This window comes from Malaya genurostris, chromosome 2 (genome assembly GCF_030247185.1).
Source record: "Malaya genurostris strain Urasoe2022 chromosome 2, Malgen_1.1, whole genome shotgun sequence".
Taxonomy (NCBI): domain Eukaryota; kingdom Metazoa; phylum Arthropoda; class Insecta; order Diptera; family Culicidae; genus Malaya; species Malaya genurostris.
The window spans coordinates 338,663,313-338,681,840 of NC_080571.1; the positions used below are offsets into that span (position 1 = coordinate 338,663,313).

General features: G+C 39.1%; 1 protein-coding gene across 2 annotated transcripts in view; it reads right to left on the reverse strand.

Moving 5' to 3' along the window:
* The window catches only part of LOC131431743 (nuclear hormone receptor FTZ-F1 beta), a 110,198-nt gene extending 91,905 nt beyond the window's left edge, over window positions 1-18,293 (reverse strand). For both annotated transcript variants that reach the window (XM_058597615.1, XM_058597614.1), the window contains exon 1: window positions 17,065-18,293. The gene's annotated coding sequence lies outside the window, so the exon portion shown is untranslated. The remainder of the gene's footprint in view (window positions 1-17,064) is intronic.
* Between the last annotated feature and the right edge of the window lie 235 nt (window positions 18,294-18,528).

Below are 18,528 nucleotides of genomic sequence, written 5' to 3' on the forward strand. Positions count from 1 at the left end.
CAGTTATCGTTATTGTAGTCGATAGGAATCGATTGCGAAGTTTATTCAAATACAGTTCCTAAAGACTGTCCCAGAGAGTATGGACGCACTTTGATTTCGCTGTAAATAATTCACAAGTGTTAGATATTCAAATTTTATTCGATATACTGATAATATTAGACTACAACAACAGAATATTATTCTCAACATTTGCTACTTAGCCATTGTAAACTAGCTGGCGAACCTTCTTGAGAACGTTCCTCATTAAATTCCATACAGACTTCTTGGCGACAAGTTTTGACACTTTTTTCCAATCTTTTTCGAACTGTTGAATGGTTTCCTCAATTCCTCAATTGCTCGAAGTTGTGGGCAATTTGGTGGATTCATGTCTTCTGGGATGAAAGTGACATTTTTGGTAGTATACCATTCTACCGTTGATTTCGAGTAGTGGCAAGAAGCAAGATCTCGCCAGAAGACAACAGGATCCTTATGGCTTGGAATAATGGGTAGAAGTCGTTTTTGTAAACATTCTTTGATGTATATTTCGCTGTTCATTGGAGCAGCGTTTCGAAATCTTACCGCAGCTACAAACTGATTGCCAGACCACAGCTTTCTGACCAAATTTTTCGACTTCAATCGAAGTCTCGAGCTGGTTTAACACTTGCCCTTCTCGCAGCGTATAATATTGTGGTCCCGGCAAGGATTTGTAATCGAATTTCACGTAGGTTTCGTCGTCCATGATTATGCAGCCCAAATTTCCAGCCAGAATCGTATTGTACAGCTTTCGAACCCTCGGCCTGATCGATGCTTCTTGTTTCGGACCACGTTTTGGTTGTTTCTGCTTCTTATAGGCTCGAAGATTCAAACGTTCTTTAGTACGAAGAATATTCGAAGTGCCACATTTTTGGCCACATCCCGAACTGAAACCTCCTTCTTTTGCTCGAACGCCTTCAGTATACGTTTATCCAACTGAGGGTTAGCAGGACCTTTTTTTCGACCCGTTTACGGTTTATCCTCAACAGTGTTATCCTCATCGAACTTCCTGATTGCATTTCGCACGGCTTTTTCACTTACTCCTTCCATTTTTGCTATCTTTCTCAGTGACAGTCCGCGCTCTGTGCACCATTTGTACACCATTTTTCGACGTTGTTCTGCTGAAAGTCCACGCATTTCGAAACAAACTAATGAAAACGAATAAACAACTGCACAAGTGGCTAGAGAAGAGTGTAAACAACAGGACGCAGCCATAAAAATTGACAGATTCTGAACTATTGCGAAATGGCAGCGGTTCTTGGTTGCGTCCATACTTTCTGGGACAGTCATTAGTAAGTGACCGCAAGATAAAGCCTCATGTTGCATCGAATTCTTATCACATAACCTTGAAAATGGTCATAAATCCAGTCCTGAACGGAGCTTGTAAAGCAACGCCTTGATATTACATTCCTTTGGTTTATTTTGACCTTCTGACTTCGCAGTCGATTTATAGCGTACAGAACCATTGAATGGCTGGTGCTACGAACCTACTGGTACTAAGCATCCTTCCTGGTCAGAGCTCAAACATACGACAACTGGGTTGTAAAATCAGTGCCTTAAGCGTTGAACCGCCAACTCAGAGCTTGTAACAATCGTTAATTCCCACAATAATCCAACAAATTCAGATCATTGGTGGGTTTTCGTTCACAATTACCTATGCTAAGATTTATGTTTTGCATTGCGCCTTCGACTCTAATGCACAGCTGTTCAAATTGTGCTGTTAATGCAACTTATCATTTCAACAGCTTTCGAGTTTAACAGTTCGGCTGAAAAGTTCGTATCGTTTAATAGAAACACACATTTTTTTGCCAAAATTCGTTTTCATTATTCAACATAATTGCCATCAGAGGCGATACAGCGATTATAGCGATCTTCCAACTTTTCGATACCATTTTTGTAGTACGATTTGTCCTTTGCCTCAAAATAGGCCTCAGTTTCAGCGATTGCCTCTTCATTGCTTCTAAATTTTTTACCAGCGAGCATTCTCTTGAGGTCTGAGAACAGGAAAAAGTCACTGGGGGCCAAATCTGGAGAATACGGTGGATGAGGGAGCAATTCGAAGCCCAATTCGTTCAATTTTAGCATGGTTTTCATCGACTTGTGACACGGTGCATTGTCTTGATGAAACAAAACTTTTTTCTTCTTCAAATGAGGCCGTTTTTTTTTAAATTTCGTCCTTCAAACGCTCTAATAACGGTATATAATAGTCACTGTTGATGGTTTTTCCCTTTTCAAGGTAGTCGATGAAAATTATACCATGCGAATCCCAAAATACAGACGCCATAACCTTACCGGTCGATTGTTGAGTCTTTCCACGCTTTGGGTTCGGTTCATCGCGTGCAGTCCACTCAGCTGACTGTCGATTGGACTCCGGAGTGAAGTGATGGAGCCATGTTTCGTCCATTGTTATATATCGACGAAAAAATCGGTTTAATTTCGATATAACAGCTCCAAACACTGCTCAGAATCATCAATTCGTTGTTGTTTTTGATCGATTGTGAGCTCACGCGGCACCCATTTTGCACAAAGCTTTCTCATATCCAAATATTCGTGAATAATATGTCCAACACGTTCCTTTGATATCTTTAGGGTGTCAGCTATCTCGATCAACTTCACTTTACGGTCATTGAAAATCATTTTGTGGATTTTTTTCACGTTTTCATCGGTAACAGCCTCTTTTGGACGTCCACTGCGTTCATCGTCTTCGGTGCTCATATGACCAGTACGAAATTTTGCAAACCACTTACGAATTGTTGCTTCGCCCGGTGCAGAGTCTGGATAACACTCATCAAGCCATTTTTTGGTATCGGCGGCACTTTTTTTCATCAAAAAGTAGTGTTTCATCAACACACGAAATTCCTTTTTTTCCATTTTTTTTACAATAACAAAAGTAGCTTCACTCAAAATGCAATATCTCACAAACTAATAATCAGACAGCTGTCAAATTTATACACGTATCTTTTGAAGGTTGGTACTAACTGAAAATGGTATGGATTTAATTCTAGTGGCGCCCTCTCATAGAAACGATACGAACTTTTCAGCCGATCTGTTATTTCTCCCATACCGCTTAGATACAAACATTGAATTTTGGGATTCATATAAAACATCGAATTTCATTAATCGGGTCGCAGCCAACAAAAAAAAACGAACAAGCAAAGTTGTTTCTAGAAATTTCGTAAGGTTAAACATTCAAACGGCAAATTAATTTATTCCGATTCCAGTTCCTGCCAGTCAGCAAACCCCCGCCCAGCTTGACCGATACCGACCGGCTCAAAAGAAAACCAGAAAGTGTTCTCTCCGAGTCGATGGCCGCTGTCCACTGGGGCCATTCGGAAGACAAAACCCAGAGGAACCGCCGAACCGTGAAAAGTAGCAATCGGTGCACAACTCGACAGAAGAGAGAAGAAAAAAAAACTAATGAAATCAAATAAGGTGGTGACGATCACATCCCAATCGACGCAGCAGAGCTTTCCAAAAAAAAACACCAAGAACACCACGAACGCCAAGAAAACGAAGACGGCAAACATGGCGAGCGGGCGGAAACACGGTGCCAAGCGACAAAAGAAGATTCACACAAACAACACAAATCACACACAACGAGTCACGCACACCGACGGACGGAGGGGGGGGGGGGGGGATAAGCCACAGACACAGTCACAGTCGCATGGTCCAAGCAGGCCTGTCATCGCAGTCACAATGCGGTTGACTACTTCGATGTTTGAAGTAGTGTCACAACGCACACGCACACGCTCGCGAAGGTCATCTTTTCGTTTCCTTCGTTGCACACACCAAAAACCGTCCGCACTTTCTGGTGTCCGATAGCGGTTCCGTTCCGTTCCGTTCCCTGCCGCGTCCTTCAGCCGTACCTGTATGAGTGAATGTATTCGAGGCCGTGCGATCTTTTGTTCGCTGTCTTTTCCACCGCTTCCCACCTTCTCCTTCTGGACCCCGTCACCGCAAGGTGATCGCCTGTCGGTGATAGCTAGCAACAACAGAAAAAAAAACACCCGACTGATGGCGACGACCCTATTATACTTTGACGACATTCCGATGACCTTGAACTTTGATGAGTTGGATGTGATCTCTTCATCCTTCTCCCCCCTGCACCCACGCGCTGTCAGTCAGTCTGTCTCAAGGGTAGGAAGCACAAAAAAAACACAACCCACCCGAAACGAAGACAGCAGTAAAAAAACCGTGAATCATGGCAACCGCCTCCTCCACCTCCTCGTGGTACAACGATTGCCGATAATAATCACCTCGGTTAGACAAGTAGGCGTAATTTTTCTTCCCTGGCCGATGATGTACTGGCTCGGTCGGAAACAAATAATTTAGCAACAAAAAAAAAAAAAGCGATTACGGGGCATCAAGAATCAAGCAACCAGCGATCACTCCAAGTAAACATCACAGCGAAAAAAAAACGGAATGAAAACGCACACACACACGCAGAAGCAAACAGCTCACAGTGCAAAAGACCTTGAAGGACTTTGGCTAATGATTCTTACAAGAAGAGAACAAAAAAATTTATAACGACGAGTTCAAAATGTACGGCTCCGAGCTTCGGCCGCCCCTCACTGAGGGGGGGCAGCCAGAGGCGGCAAACCCGCAAATACATGAACGGGAACATATAGGCAACAACAATGGAGAAATCATCAGGTGGCGTCCGGTCGAAGGTGTTTTGTGTTGTTTATTTTTTTGTTTTGCGAGCAGTCAAGATTATTGTTTGATGCGAATTGAGAACGTTTGCTGAAGGTCGCTGGTTTCATGTGAGAAGAAGGATGGTGTTTTTTTTCCTGTTCGCTGCTAGAATATAAATCGTTCTGACGTTGTTCGAGCAGTTCGGGTGATTTCCATTTCTGAATGGGAGTGAGGTACCACGTTTTATATTTATTACGCGATTTTTGGTTCTAGAACTACCTACTGGGATTAGCGTGACGGGTTTGACAATTGCAATTCACACAGCCTACCTGGATTCGATTCCTTACAGAGATGCCATTTATACAGATTTATCTGTATTATACAGATTTTCACATTCGCATACAGACCTTAATATAGAGTACAGATTTTATACAGATTTCCTTGATCTTATACAGATTTCCTTGATCTTATACAGATTTCGCAAAAAGTAAGAAAGAAAAAAATCAAACTTTTCCGTCTGAGCTATCTATTAGTATTTGATTGACGTTGCATATTGCACGCTTAGAAAAAGTTACTCAGAGTTTGAGTACTAGTTACTCATTTTCAAATGATACATGGAAACGTCAAAAATTGAGTAGTTATCATCAATGATATTGAGTAACTCCTTCTCTGCATTTGAGTTTAACGCAATAACTCGTTTTTTTTTACTATTCGCAAGATCAGTCTAAAAGTTGTAATAACCATTTGTAGCAACAGGTTGTATATTTTGTTAGTGAGATCGCGTATTTCGAGGGTGAGTCGCTCAACACAAACGGTGTTATGTCTGCATAAACCGGAATGATAAACTCCGTGTTGTGCTTTAGAATATGGAATAATAATATGGAACCGAATATGCTCAAATGTCATTTATGAGAAATAAGTGTATGATTGGTGCCTGAGCATAACTGACATGTACGTTAATTTGCGATTGACACACTACTCCAAGCAACCACCACTTGATATAGTATTGAGTTCAATTACTTAATATTTTAATACAACACACTCAGAAAAGGAGCATTTTTTACAAATTTTTACTTATTACTCAGTAAATGAGTAGATTTTACCCAAATATCGTTTCCAGTGGAAGAACTCAAATTTGAGTAACTTCGGAGTTACTCTAAATTAGAGTTGTTCCACTTTTTCTGTAGATGACTGAGATCTTACTCATTTTTGAGTAACTGTTTTTAAGCGTGTGGGAATTGGAACTCCACAACATTTTCAAACTAGATAAGTGCCTGGAATTACAATTCAATTGTTTGTGTTGCAATAACAATTACATTTCGTCGTTGAATATTTCTGTGAATGCGACAATGACTTACGAAGATATGAAGAGTAAATGCTCATTGAATCTACCATTCTATAACTATTGCAACTATTTAAATCATAATCATTTTATTGTAGAAATTGCATATGATTAGTGAATACAGATGAATACAGATTTTTAATAGTGAGAAATACAGATTTTCAATGAAAATATCTGCACGGAAAAGCCAGCGATCGCAAAACAACTAAAATATTAGTTGTTTTTCTGATATTGATTGGTTAAAATTTGGTACAACTAAACGACTGTTGTTTTAACTAATCTGTCATTTTTTATTTATCGTGCTGGCAGCTTAGCAATGACACCCAACAAAAACACGTACCACAAACAAGTAATGAAACGTTTCAATTGAGCAATGCCAAACACCCTGAGCGAACAATGAAACGTTTCAATGAGATGTCACTCGTGCAATTGAGCAAAGACACAATCCCAGCAAAGTTACTTATATGCATGAAAGCAAAAAAATGTCTCAGTTGTTTCAACCAATTATTCAGTTATTTGAACGCCAATTGCAACAAATATTTTTTACTGTTAGCCTCTTCGGGGAGCAGCTAATCGTTCACTGCTTGAACAACGAAATTTTACCCAATTAACTGCATATATCTTTATCACTAAACTCACAAAGGATATAGAAATGAACCAAAAGATTACAATTCTCAAAAGGAAACTCACCAGAAAAATGGTCACAGGAAATTAGGAAATTTTTCCTTCACTTGCAGAATGGCTCGCTGGTAAACCAAGAAAATACAAATAGTACCACTTCACTTTAGCAGCAAATTTTTAAGCATTAAGCGGTTTTAATAACATTGACATGAACTGTCCTAGAATACATTACTCTCAGATGAAATTAAAACTTTTATACTGTAGGAATATCTATTTAACACATGGAAAACTTGTTTTACAATTAACTGTTATATTCTTCTGCATATTTTCGCTTACATAAGACGACCTCTTCGAAACTAACATAAATGACGTTCATTTACCATTGAAAATTTTCAATATGAAACGCTTCTGGTGAAATGAAGAGGTTTTTTGTTCTGCGTTTTGCTGTCTTCGTTCTCCACCGAGTGACAGCATTTGAATACAACAATTTCGGTTACCTGAATGGTTATGTCAAAATCAACAGATATGTTAGTTAAATCAACAACATTTTAGTTGAAACAACCAGGACGTGAAACAACAATTGCAATATTGAAATTTTGTGATCTGCGGGTTCTCCGTGTGGCATCTCTGATTCCCAACATCATTCATACGGTCAGCAAGTTTTTCTGATCCGAGAGGCGAATATTTAAAAATTGTTGTAATTGTGGGTAAAACTAGTTTAGAGTGTACCCACTTGCACGCGGCAGGCAGATTTCCCCCCAGACGGCTGGCTATGTCTGCCAGCCATTTTTGCCGGAATTCTGCCAGAATTCCGGCAAAAGTCTGGCAACAATGCAACAACCGTTTCCGGCAAACAATCTCGCCTAGCGGTTATTAACGGTTCTTTTTCTGTCGGATTCTTGCCATACAAGATTGGCAGAACCGTTTTGAATCGGTTCTACATTTTTAGCGTCGTGGTTCTATTTTTTCAATAAAAAGTACATATGAAAGGCAACAAGTTATTGCCCTTCATATATACTAATTATGGAAAATGTTATTGTCAATAATATTGCTTTCTCACTACCAAACATATCCATAATTAAATCTTATTTACCTCGTCTCAAGATTCGTTTCATGTATGCACATGCGGGATTGACGAATATCAAATGAAGTCGAATAAAAAGAAATAAAAAAGAAGGAGGAGAGAAATAAACAAGACACGTACGGCCAGATAATGACAATTTCGCCTGGACAATTTTGACAGCTGCCGGAATGCAGCCAGCCTTCTGACGGTTGCCAGAATTCCTCACAAGCGGGTAATATTAGCATCCCTCTTAGCAGGCCGTTCAATTTTGTTGGTTTTTGAGCGCTTGTTGAACAGTATATTGCACGAAATATTCGTTCAATTTGCTGGAACGGTTTGTTGTTGTTTTTTCTCTTGCAAAAATAGTGTGAAAATGAAGTGTTACCTTTACATAGAAAGAAAATTTGTTGTTATTCTACGTGAAGTAGAAGTATTGTGCAGGTATGTAGTGTTAGTTAAAAAAAATAAGTGGAAAAAACTTCAGAAATTTCGCAGTAAAACTAGTCCAACGGGGCTCCAACTCCTCATGTTAAAAATGGCTCAACAATGGACCTCTGTTTGCCGGGTTTGTTGAACGAAAAAAATGGCATTCGGTTCAACGGTCTGTTTCAAAATCGGCAAACGAAGGTCCCGTGTTGGCCTCCCGTTGAACGATTGATTGGACTTTCATTGGACCAATGATCCAACGTATTGGACCAATGAAGGACCACCGTTGAACGTTTTTTTCTAAGCGGGAGGGATTGGTATCGAGCAGAGATGCCAGATATTTTCAAAGAAAAGCTTTATTACCCTATAAAAAAAATCTGTATTTATCTGTATTCACTGATAAAATGAAATTTCTACAATGAAATGATGTTGAACGCTATCTCAACATATTATGGTTATAGAATGAGAGTTTCAATAAGCATTTATTTTTTATCTTCGTAGTTCACAAAAATTTGCAAAAACGAAATTTAATATGAACGTTTTTTCAACCACAATTAAACTTCAATTCCATATACTTTTTTAGATTTAAAAGTTGACCTAATATGACAGTCAGGTCATACAACTCTCAGGCCGCAGACAGAATAAACACGAGGAGCTGAACCAAGCTGGTGGAAGACATTAGCAGTCCAAAAGAGGGAAGCATACTTTCAGCATGCCAAAGGGGCCCTGTTAGAATGCAAGCGATAAATCTGCTCAGCTTTCCCTCTGACAACGTCCTTTTAATTTACTGTAAGTGCATTACTCGCTTTGATCAGTACCAAGCTTGGCTCCGCTTTCTCGTGCTCACTCTGTCTACGGCCTTAGCCTATCAATAAAGCTTCAAATTGTAATATAAATGTTTCTTTTGTGATGATCATCAAATAACTCGTCACTGCAATCAAATACTAAAAGATAGCTCAGACGAAAACAGTTGAATTTTTCTTTATTACTTCCTGTGAAATCTGCATAAATCTGCATTAAATTTAGGGAATCGTTATTCAGTATTAGATCTATTGGTTTTGACCCAAAATTAGGTAGCGACTGGTAAGAGTGTACATTCGTTCTGATGTGAATACCGTCTTACTTTACTTTTGAGCGCCTTTTCGAAATTCGCTCTGTGGAAGAATATGCAGAACTTAACCGTAAATATCCCGAGTTGTACTAAACGCAACAACATAGTTCTTTCTCCATATCACCAGAAATATGATCAGCAATTTATGATTAAATGTTCTACCGTATAAGATAACCATTAATAACTCAAAACTTAGTATTTTTCAAACGACTGGAAACAACAAGCCTTGTTAGCACTCGGACGACAGTTTTGAGGTAGTCAGAGAACCATCAGTCTCGATGTTCAACTGGACGAGTAGAAAAGGTTCATGTTATGAATTTTTAAATTTAGTTTTGAATTCAGATGGATCAGAATCCAGATTCTAAAATCAGTTCCAAAACTAAGTTTTAGAATTCTGTTCCAGAATTTTTTCAAATGCATGAACCATAGTCGAAAATCGATCAATTTTTCTTGTGCGCTAGACAGTCCGGGACATCGTGGTGAAAACCTTCCACCAACAGCAATAACAAGAGACCTTCCGTGTGGTATAAAACCGCATTTAAACTAATTCTGGAACAGAATTCTAAAACTTAGTTTTGAAACTGATTTTAGAACCTGGATTCTGATCCATCTGAATTTAAAACTAAATTTAAAAATTCATAACATGAACTTTTGATCTGGATTCAAGCACAAAATTTTAGATCTGAAATAGCTAACAAGAATTTAATTCCTGAATTCATATTCGGAATTCATTTCCAAAATTCAGGTTCATAATTTGGCTCTGAATTATGAACCTGAATTTTGGAAATGAATGCTGAAACCGAATTCAGGAATTAAATGTTTGTTAGAGTTGAATTCGAAATTTGGGCTGTGAAACTAGATTTTGGAACTGAACTAAGTTTGGAACGCAAATTCTGAATTCAGTACTGGAGTTAAACTCGGAAAATGAGTTTTTATTTTATTATTGCTCGGCTTTGGAACAAGAGTTCAGTTTCATATTTCTACAACTAAATTCATGAACTGATCTTGATTCTCGATCTGGTTTCTGAGCCTGAATTCTGAGCCAGTCTCTGGTTCCGAATTTAGTTTTTGAATTCAGTTCCAGTTCCTGAATCCTGCACCACTATTTTTCTTCTGGTGTAAATAATTAAATGACGACAAAAAGTACTCAACAGTTGTAAACATCGGATAGTTTTCATAATTCGGTTCTTTTTAGTACCATTCATATATTTTTCTACGCCGAGTATGTAAGTAAGTCTACAAAAAACAACTGTAACATTGATTGATGTATCTTTTACTCTCATTTGTTAAACGTTTATTTGAGAGGTAGAATATGTGACGCCAAACAGGTCATATTTTAGTATAAATATAGTATAGCGAACCAGTAAACGTCGCAAAATCCACACAATCAATCAAGTAAAATACGAACGATTATCGATATTCGGAAATGGGAAATGAATTTGTCAGCTTTATTCGTATTTGCAGTTATGTCTGTGACATTTTTTTTTTTTTTTAATAATTTTTATTCAGGCCAATTTGCGTATAGCTTTACGTGGCCGATTTACCCATGTTTTTGTTACATAAAATTATTTTTTTATTGTTGGATCTCGTTGTCACCCTTCTTCTAGGGGGAGAGGAGCTTCCATTTCCTTCTAGCGAAGATTGGAGGTCATTTTGTCCGTTGCTCGTATCATCCATTGCTATATCGTTGGAGTTGTGAGCGGTTTCCGTTTCCTTGTTTTCGTTGTTGATCGCCGTCTTGGGTTCATTTGCAGTTGCCGTAGATGCGCTTTGTACATTGATTGCAGTTGATAGTTGGTTAGATGGTGAAGGTGTTTTTGAAACAGGAGCACTGCATTCACTAGTTTCCGTTGTTGAGCGGTTGTCCTTGTTTTTGTTTGTTTTCGCAGTTTCAGTGCAAGGTTTGCCGTAGTGTGCAGGTTGTTCACAAAACTGACATGTAACCAATTGATTTTCATACGTAATCAACGTTTTACACGGATGTATCCCGTCTTGACCACAAATGATGTAAGATGGAATTGCTTTACGTAGTTGCATACGTACCACTCGCACGCCATTCCGGATACCCGGGAAAAAATTCCGCCATACTTCCTTTTCGATGGAAAGAACTTCACCGTACTGCGACATACATTCCCGAACATACCCCTCGCTGGTCTGCGGGGGAAGGTCATGCACGCGTACTTCTATGGCATTATCCACCATGTACACAGGGATTTTATATTTAACATTGTCATGATCAATACTGTGCACCCCGTTATTAACCGAAGCAAATGCAATTGCATCTTTTTCACGTTTAAACATAATGTACACACAGTTCGACGCCTTGTTGAATTGAATCTCACTTACATCATTAACGTTTAGATGCATTCGTTCCTTAAGCAAGATTTCAATTTCGGTTGCTGCAGGTCTAACTTTGCAGCGCTTGAAATCAATACAAATTGAATTTGGTCTTGTAGGAAAAGTTGCAGGCTTTGTTAAATCGTATTTACCCATTTCGTACACTCTATTGTTCACTGCACTGTATTGTCTTTGTTTCTGTCGTCGCGACCGTAAGAAATTTTGGACTGCGTCGGATGCGATGCGAGCACGAACTGTGTCTGTGACATTACCGACAGACTTTTTTTAAATCTAAAAATTACATTTTCTATTTAACAAACATTTTTATATTTAAACTATCAGATTTCTTGATAATGAATTAACTTTCTTCTTATTCTGGTTGGCGTCACCTCACTTGAAATGACGCCGATTTGATGTCACAGCAACTAAGACTATATTGCCAGTTAATTTTCGTTTATAGTTCAACGAACTTTCTTTTCACTGGACTACTAGCGAAAATCTCGCTGTGTTGGCTGCGTCGAGTCGTCAAAGTACGGATGAAAATTCTTTCTTGCGAAATACTCGAATTTTCTCCGGACTAACACGATGCAACGTGCTCACCCGTTGAGTTTTACCGGAAATGTAATGAATTATTGAAGCCTTGTAAAAGAAATTGGCTGCACTGCACTGCATTTTTTGACAGTTGTACACGGTTTAAATAAAATACCAATTTATGAGCAACACAAATACTTATTTTCGACTGCAATACGAGCCGTCAAGATTAGGGTACTTTTTGACATGTCAAACTTAGTGAAATACTAGCCACATTCATTTTGTTGGTCAATGAAATAAATAGGTCAAATAATACCCATAAGTGTTTGAATATTTTTTGAATGCTGCTTGGAAGCGAGGGTATAGTAAAATCAACAAAATCAACAGAATTTGTGAATGGCTTGCCTATTTGTCCAGTTATAGTAAATTCTCACATTATTCTTATTTAGGTTCCGGAAAGTTTAGCATATATTAAAGGAATCAAAACTCATTTGAAAACTGGCTTGGTAATCATTTACTTCTATCTATAGTTTAGGAGAACGACCCACACCGCGAAAAAAAAATACTGTTTGCGGTCAAACCGAATCGAAATGTTCGGATAAGCTATACAATTCCTTTAATGTGAATCTGGTCAAAATCTTCAGGATTGTGAAAAGGACGAGATATCAGTTACCAACAAGAAAACTTCTTTTTTTAATCTCTCGGAACAGCTTGGGCCGCAGTGATTCAAATTTTTCCATAAGTGAAATCCGTAGATCTGGTTTCAGGTGTACTTATACTCGTATATTTACATAAAATTTACGGCTTGTAACTTTGAGCCATAAATACAGGTAGCGAATAGGATTATGATAACTTTTCTAATAGGACACGCAAAAAAATTATAAAGATGATGTAACAATATTTTGTTATTTCCCGTTGATATACAGAGAAATAATGCGGAATCTGGAGATTTTAGAAGAAATAATGAATAATACGTAGATTTCAAAAGGTTCATACGTAGAAATGACAATAATCCGTATATCTACCGGTAAATCTATTAGGTGCCCAATAATACCTCAAAAAGATTGCCAAAACTTTTTCAAACGTCATCTGGAAACAATATTGAAGGCTAATGTACGATTCAGACGATCCGGCTTCTTCCGTCACCGTCACCGGAACGTCAGCCTCCGTCAAAATTAGTCAAATGAGTTTTCCCTTTGCGCATTCACACGATCCAGCAGAGATCCGGAACGTCAACGTCCGTCAACGGCAAGCTCCGTCAACATTTCTCCGAAAGAATATTTGACGGACTGTGATTATCGCATACATGCACGATTCATATGATTACGGGATTGAGCTGACGTTTGTTATGTATGTATTCGGTGTCAAGATCCCACTCTTAAACAAAATATAGCACATAAAAGTAATTAAACTTATCAGTAGATTTACAAAGTACGTTACGTTGTTTAGTGGAACTGATTGTATTGTTTTTTCCTCTTTCTAGTTAATTTTGAAAGTTATTTATTTGATTAAAAGGTAGGAAAACAACAGATCGATTGGTTTCAAAAGCTCCCAGATTATGTATTAGTGGAATAAAATTGTGCGAAACTAAGTTCTTCAAATTCAACGTGTAAGAAAATGACATGACGGACACGGATAGGAAACCGGATCGTGTGAATCAGAATGACGGTGACGGACGTTGACGTTCCGGTGACGGTGACGGAAGAAGCCGGACCGTGTGAATCGTACTTAAGGGTGGTCACCTAAGTAATGAAAGTGGGGGATGGCCGTTCAATGAAAAAATCAAGTTTATGGTTTTTCTTGTCCATTTTGAAATTGCCAATAAATTGTTTAATACGGAGCCAGTGATGCACAATGCTACGTTTTTTATGTCTGCAGAATTTTGTGCCATTTCGCCGAAAGTCGTTTCGCCGAATGCCATTTCGCCGAAAGTCGTTTCGCCGAATAGGTCATTTCGCCGAAAGGGTTATTTCGCCGAGAGGGTTATTTCGCCGAAAGGGTCATATCTCCTGCATGTTATGTGTCCTGTATAACTGATGTGGCACAGCCATATAACAGAAGCCAAGATGGCTCGCCAGCTGAGTCGGCCGACGCCAGCTGAGTCGGCCGCCGACCCGCCGTCGGAAGCGGCGGCCTCTTGCATACAAACCTGTAACCGCCTCGTTTGCCCGGTCTACTCAAAGCTAGGTTTCTTTGCTTTAGTTAGGTCCGAACGAGCGAAAGCGAGGTCGGACAGCACATGAACCAAAACGATGTGGCGTAGCCGCATTAGATATTTTTCATTTTCACTTAATAAACCGAAAATACCACCTACATTTTCCTGGTAGATGCACCTATGCAATTGCTTTGATGCTTACTAGCTAATAGTGAACAAGTTTTCTTGGGAACTGTTTTCTGAGGTTCATGAATCAATCGTTATTCAAGAGTACAACAAACAATCATTATTCAAGAAGTACAATGGTAGGCCAACAAAACGGGCGTTAACGCTATCATCTTTCGTTTGTCTTTAATTTAAATCAATTTTAATCACGATTTCAGGATTCGGCGAAATGACCCTTTTGGCAAAATGGCATTCGGCGAAGTGACCCATTCGGCGAAATAACCCTTTCAGCGAAACGGCTTTCGGCGAAATGACCCTGATCCATGTCGGAGACTGACATACTTCTTTCACAATTTTGAATTTTGCAAATTTTACTGTTTCGCTTCGGAACTGTAACACTGCATCTATACTAAAGTATGAAAACAATACAACAAACAATGTTACCGGTGATTTTCTTTGAAGATATACATACTCAGTAGAGGAGAGTTTTGCATAGTTCTTTGGGAATATAGTTCTAAAAAGAAACAATTTGTGAAATGTATCCGATGTTTAAAACTGTGGAGAACTTTTCGGCACCATTTATTTATCTACATCAGCACCTGAATCCTGGACACTCAGGAAGTGAAACTGAATTTTGCAGACAAAATACAGAACCTGGCACTATGTCCGAGTTCAGTTGCAATCCAGATCGAGAAGTTTAGTTCTAGAATTCCATTACTGAACTTATATTCACACTACAGGTTCCGAATGTAGTTCCAGAAACTGGGTTCAGTTATTAAAGTCCGGTTCGAAACTCAGAAATCCAGTTACAAAAATTCAGCTCCAGAAACTAGACTTAGGATTCAGTTCCAGAGGATTAGCTTCAACTTTCAACTCTGTATCCTGGAACTAAATTCTGCCATGATATCTTGCCGAATACTTCAACTACTGAGATTATCTTCAAAGCCAAATTGTTCCACAGAGCTTCTTGGAGTCTCCTACAGTTAGTAAATTCTCATAAAAACATCAGTCTCACACTCAATAGTGTAAAATTTTACATTTTAATTGGACGCCTTATCGTCCTTCACCATACGTCCACTTTACTTGGTCGGAACTGATTCGTTCAACTTCCTCGTAGGATTCCCAGTAATTAGGTTTAATATCAGCGCCCATCAAGGAGCTTTGTCTGGTGCCAAGCGGTTGAATAGCTTTTTGTCGTGAATACGACTTACTTTACTATGGGGTGCCTTTTCAAAATTAGCCATATGGAAGAATGGGCAGAACTTAATCATGAATATTTCGACTTGTATTAATGGTAGCAACATAATTCTTTCACCATTTCATCACAAATATGATCAGGAATTTAGGATAATATTTTGAAGATTGTGAGATAACCACAAACAACTCAAAAATAAAGTTTTACAACTCATTCTGGTAGTCATGGCGAAAAATCGTCTTCAAGTTTCAGAGCTTAGTTCCGGAATATGGGTTTAGAATTCAAAGTCTGCGTGCTGAACTAACTTATCTCGGCACTCTCCATCACGAAAGCTTTCATAAAAAGTTCTTTTCAGAGCCACCATTATTTTATTATAATGAACTATACTGCTTATTTCATATTATTAAATTGCGTTTCAGAATGTTTAATGTTACTAATCTGTAATTTAGTCTAGGCGCATCGTTTAAATTTCTAGTAATGAAAGAGGGGAAATTTGCACAATTCAAACAATCGATCAACTACCATTTCAAATTCGGAAGCATAAATAAAGCGTGCCAGATTAGTATTCACGACATCCAGTTATGTCTCTGACATTACACACCCGTACTTTTTTTCTGTACTCAACTGCTGTGCTGTATTCCTTTTCGTAGAATCACACCCTGAGATCTTAGAATTGCTTTGAAAAACTGCTCTCTATTTTTTTTACGTCTCGTCGACTCAAGTTAATGCCCTTTGCAAAATATTTACTTGCACCGAAGTGCAGTGTCTTTCCTGATGTACCGAAATAACGAAACTGTCCAAAAACAGTTTGTAATATCTCTTAGTTTCCGATCGAATTTGAATAAATTAGTCATATGACGCAATTTATGGTCTTTCAATAATAGCATTAGTCCTCTCTCAGAAGGTGCTAGGGTCATCGAATATCAAATATGGGTGGGTTCGATATTAAATTCCCCTACTAACAGAGTTTTCGTATATTGTCTCAGATCCTTTGATCGAACTACATAAAATTTATTCCTCCTGCCTGGTAATTTATTTTATTAATCGTATCAACGGATTTGCTCTCGATTAGTAATCATAACATATGACAAGCCCTTTTCATTTGTCATCATTGATCGTACTCGTTGATTTGCGCTCAATTTTTAACACGAGGCATATGACCTCTCACAGATGATTCATGTATGTTTCAGTAAAACTCAATTCCAGCTCCACCTTTCAACTGCTCCTGGTATCTTCTATATCGCCATTGTTCGTCTCGAATCAACCATTCATATTTGAAACAGTAAATCCTACTGAAAAATTCTATTAAACACTGACGACAGGACAGTCCAATCAGTTTGCTTCAATCGTAGCAGCCAGCCCACAGTCTTCCAGCGAAGCCTAAAATCAAAGCCTACTGCAACCCACGAGAGCATACGAGGTAGAAGAAAGAAAACACAAGCCAATAAGAATCAACTCTCGTACAACTTACTTTTTGGTCCCGAAGGTTTCAACTTTTATCCAAGCTTGCCGTGTTCCATTGCTTCGCGTATTCCACCTCTCATTCCGACGCCAGAGTTTATTGACACTAGCCGACCGTAGCTGTTACCCGCATACCACTACAGCCGCACAATCGCAGCAACCGCAAACACCACTAAATACCCCAGCACAGCCTACTTGCTGCTGCTGCTGCTGCTGCTACTACTACTGCACACACAGGTAGGAACGAGAGTGCAAACGGAGCAAAGAAAATAAAAACAGAAAACCGTCGTTTATGCTGCCTCCCTCCTTCTCACTTTTTTCAGCACACTCTCTTTTCAGCCGCTTCCTTCCACACATCCATGCAATTTTGCACAACACTGGGACTCGTTTGCGCCGTCAATCCAAGTAGGCTGTTTTGGGGGCCACTCACTCTTTTCGCCTTTCTCTCCGATCCGCGACCTCCACAGGATGGTCTCTATCTCATTCGATGGTTTCTTCTATCCACAACACCTTTCTGTTGTTATTGTTATTCTCCAAAGTCATCACGTTTCACCTCGTCTTCCTACTGTTGCTGCTTCGCCTACGGACATCACTCATGTATTAGTAGCGGGCAAAGGAATCGAAACCGTATCGAAGTGAATGACGAAAAATCTGCACTTTTGAACGACTTTATTCAATGATTGTTGTCTACCATCGATTGGAACTGGTTACTAACTGAAACTTCTAAGTTTGAATTTTCTCACTGATCTTATTTTCGAGTGTTTCTTTGATCGATCAAACAACGTCATTCCACTGATTTATATTTTTCACAAACCCAACAGCCTCTTGTTTTCTGATTCCGTCAGCAAACGTTTATTCCACATGTCCTTTCTTATCGCAAAATCATCACCAAGGTCGAACGGAAACAAAGCTTTAAATATTGTTCTTAATCGCGTCAGCACATAATTGCACAATAAAAACAACAGCAACCGAATCGAAGCAAAACAACGGTGCAGATACAACCAACTCCCACCCCGTCTCTTACTTTTGTTCTACTTCGCAAGTCAACTTCAGAAGAAGAGAAAAAAAAACTATCTCCAACCAGGTCCTACTCTCCTAGTTCTTCATACCACTCCAACCAGCACACGAGAAATGGTGAGTATCAGAATGCTGTGCGAACGGGGAACAGAAGAACGGAAGATAAAACCTAGAAACGCGTTCACTCTCGCTGCCGACTCGAACTGAACTCGTCTCGATCGCACCGGGAGCACTGGACTGGACCACTCGAATCGTGGTCGCGAGTCGCTACTCGGCAACATGCTGCTTTTGTACCGCGGGACAGGGCGAGAGCGGTATATTGGAAACGAGCGAAACGGAGCGATGAGAATAAACCGTGTGTTTTGTATGTCTCATCATGCTACCGAGTGGGATAAAAAAGAAAGTGCAAAAGAGACGTAATCCGTCTCGTTGGCGGAGAATGTAAACGTCAAGTGGC